General features: G+C 56.3%; 1 non-coding gene across 1 annotated transcript in view; it reads left to right on the forward strand.

Moving 5' to 3' along the window:
- Positions 1-2,123: 2,123 nt before the first annotated feature.
- Positions 2,124-3,546, forward strand: part of LOC124747096 — a 1,909-nt gene continuing 486 nt past the window's right edge. The window contains exon 1 of the ribosomal RNA XR_007011526.1: positions 2,124-3,546. This exon is cut by the window's right edge and continues 486 nt beyond it. This is a non-coding gene — a ribosomal RNA (small subunit ribosomal RNA).

Genomic DNA, 3,546 nt, shown 5'->3' on the forward strand with positions numbered 1-3,546 from the left:
GTTGTGCCGTAACCTAACCCATGTTGTGCCTTAACCTAACCCATGTTGTGCCTTAACCTAACCCATGTTGTGCCTTAACCTAACCCATGTTGTGCCTTAACCTAACCCATGTTGTGCCTTAACCTAACCCACGTTGTCCCCTAACGTAACCCACGTTGTCCCCTAACGTAACCCACGTTGTCCCCTAACGTAACCCACGTTGTCCCCTAACGTAACCCACGTTGTCCCCTAACGTAACCCACGTTGTCCCCTAACGTAACCCACGTTGTCCCCTAACGTAACCCACGTTGTCGCCTATCGTAACCCACGTTGTCGCCTAAACCTGCTCTGTAATTGTTATACGACTCGTTCAATTAGTGTAGTGTTGCCCACCCGCAACCCTCGCAATATAGTTCGCTACTCGCACTGCCCGCTCCCCTGTGTATCGCTTCATGTTAAACACCTTGCAAGTCTTGCTGACTTTCCACATGCTCCTGCTGTACACTGTAATGTGGATGGCAGCAGGGCGTACATGCCGCCCCCCCCCCCCCCCACCTCTCCCCACGTCCCCACCTTGCCCCCTGCCTTCGCAAGGTGGTTGGTGACAAGTTTGCATGTTCAATGCCCTTCGCATGCGACGTACGCAGGCTACGTTGTGGTGCGGCCTGTGTCAACTGTCCGCTGATGTCGTACGCGTGAACCACAATCTGTACTGCACATTCGTCCTTATGTACTGAATGATACATCGTGGCACATGTGTGACCGTACAACGACTGCGCCCAAAAACGGCGGACCATACAGTGCAAATATTGTGCACGCAGCTACGTGTCGTCTCCCTATGAGAGCTGGATTGCAGTGTGGTACGCCATAGAGACGTGTGGGAGGAACGGACGCCGTGGATGGCGATCAGCATGAGCTGTCTGTTGATGTATTCGGACCTAGTCGTCTCTCCTCACACACCGTGATGGCATGGTGCAGCGCGTTCCATATCTGCGACATGCTACAGAAGCCGGTTGACAGTCGTTCGAGCAATGGACATCGCATACGTACGGGGGCCACCTTCCACGTATTGTCTAGGCGTGCACATTTTGTTGCGTGTATGTGGGCAGACGTAGTGTGGCGTGACACCTGACACAGGCATGCAATAATGGTTGAAGTTGCAAATGGCGATGGACGCCTACGTTTTCTGGTGAAGTTACGCAAATGAAGAAATGGTAACCCGTTGTGGTGCGGTTGTTCTCGCTAGGGGTGAATCGGTGATGGCGACGATAGGTTGAGGTACTAACCGGTTGTTCCAGCGATACCCACCATGCCGACGAAACTGAACGGCATCTGGGTGTGAAGCGATACGCGGCGGTGGCTGGGTGGGACCGTCCCCGGCCGGTGAGGGGGCGCCTCCCGGCGTGCTGGCCGCGCGGTGCGTGGGCGCACGCGCTACAGCCGGCTGGTGGGGGCGGCCAGTGGCAGGCGCGCCGGCCGACGGACGCGGCAGGCGTCGCAGCTGCGCGCCGGCGCACCCTGCGCGCGGCGCCGTGCGGCCAAAGTAGGTCCTCGCGGGCCCGGTGCGAAGCGCGGTGGACATCTGCAGTGTGCTGGTCCGATTGAGGACTGTGTGCGTTGAGGATGCGCCGCCGCCCGGCGCTCGGCGCCGCGACGCCGTCTGCTGCTCGGTCGCCCCAGCGGTTCTCGCTGGTGGTTTGTATCGCAGCTGTGCGGATGTGTTGGCGTGTGCGCTGTGCTGGGAGAGTTCGCTTCGGCACCCAAGTGGGGCTTTTGTCCTTCTGTGGCGCTGGCGTTGGAGCTGCCGGTCACCGTAGGTGGCGCGTGTTGTCTCCCGCCGGCAATGCCACGACAGCACGCTCCCGGGCCTCTGTCGGCAGCGGCAAGCTCAGTTGGGAGCACGGGTGGTCGCACCGAAAGCGTCTACTCGCCTAACTCCGGGCGATTGCGCCTCTCTCGAACCCGACCAAGTACTTGGGACGGCGCTGCGCGCCGCCGGGACCTGAGAGGGTTTCGAGGTGTATTGTGCAGGGGAGCTCAGCCTCCTCCTGTTTGCAGAATGATTGAGCGGACGCTTGCGTGTTCGCGCGGGCCCCCGGGACACACTCCCGGGCGGCCGGCTGCTCAGCTCTAGTTGACGCAGCTCCCTGGTTGATCCTGCCAGTAGTCATATGCTTGTCTCAAAGATTAAGCCATGCATGTCTCAGTACAAGCCGCATTAAGGTGAAACCGCGAATGGCTCATTAAATCAGTTATGGTTCCTTAGATCGTACCCACGTTACTTGGATAACTGTGGTAATTCTAGAGCTAATACATGCAAACAGAGTCCCGACCAGAGATGGAAGGGACGCTTTTATTAGATCAAAACCAATCGGTCGGCTCGTCCGGTCCGTTTGCCTTGGTGACTCTGAATAACTTTGGGCTGATCGCACGGTCCTCGTACCGGCGACGCATCTTTCAAATGTCTGCCTTATCAACTGTCGATGGTAGGTTCTGCGCCTACCATGGTTGTAACGGGTAACGGGGAATCAGGGTTCGATTCCGGAGAGGGAGCCTGAGAAACGGCTACCACATCCAAGGAAGGCAGCAGGCGCGCAAATTACCCACTCCCGGCACGGGGAGGTAGTGACGAAAAATAACGATACGGGACTCATCCGAGGCCCCGTAATCGGAATGAGTACACTTTAAATCCTTTAACGAGTATCTATTGGAGGGCAAGTCTGGTGCCAGCAGCCGCGGTAATTCCAGCTCCAATAGCGTATATTAAAGTTGTTGCGGTTAAAAAGCTCGTAGTTGGATTTGTGTCCCACGCTGTTGGTTCACCGCCCGTCGGTGTTTAACTGGCATGTATCGTGGGACGTCCTGCCGGTGGGGCGAGCCGAAGGCGTGCGACCGCCCCGTGCGTGCTCGTGCGTCCCGAGGCGGACCCCGTTGAAATCCTACCAGGGTGCTCTTTATTGAGTGTCTCGGTGGGCCGGCACGTTTACTTTGAACAAATTAGAGTGCTTAAAGCAGGCAAGCCCGCCTGAATACTGTGTGCATGGAATAATGGAATAGGACCTCGGTTCTATTTTGTTGGTTTTCGGAACCCGAGGTAATGATTAATAGGGACAGGCGGGGGCATTCGTATTGCGACGTTAGAGGTGAAATTCTTGGATCGTCGCAAGACGAACAGAAGCGAAAGCATTTGCCAAGTATGTTTTCATTAATCAAGAACGAAAGTTAGAGGTTCGAAGGCGATCAGATACCGCCCTAGTTCTAACCATAAACGATGCCAGCCAGCGATCCGCCGCAGTTCCTCCGATGACTCGGCGGGCAGCCTCCGGGAAACCAAAGCTTTTGGGTTCCGGGGGAAGTATGGTTGCAAAGCTGAAACTTAAAGGAATTGACGGAAGGGCACCACCAGGAGTGGAGCCTGCGGCTTAATTTGACTCAACACGGGAAACCTCACCAGGCCCGGACACCGGAAGGATTGACAGATTGATAGCTCTTTCTTGATTCGGTGGGTGGTGGTGCATGGCCGTTCTTAGTTGGTGGAGCGATTTGTCTGGTTAATTCCGATAACGA

The sequence above is a fragment of the Schistocerca piceifrons genome, unplaced genomic scaffold, assembly GCF_021461385.2.
Source record: "Schistocerca piceifrons isolate TAMUIC-IGC-003096 unplaced genomic scaffold, iqSchPice1.1 HiC_scaffold_380, whole genome shotgun sequence".
NCBI classification, from domain to species: domain Eukaryota; kingdom Metazoa; phylum Arthropoda; class Insecta; order Orthoptera; family Acrididae; genus Schistocerca; species Schistocerca piceifrons.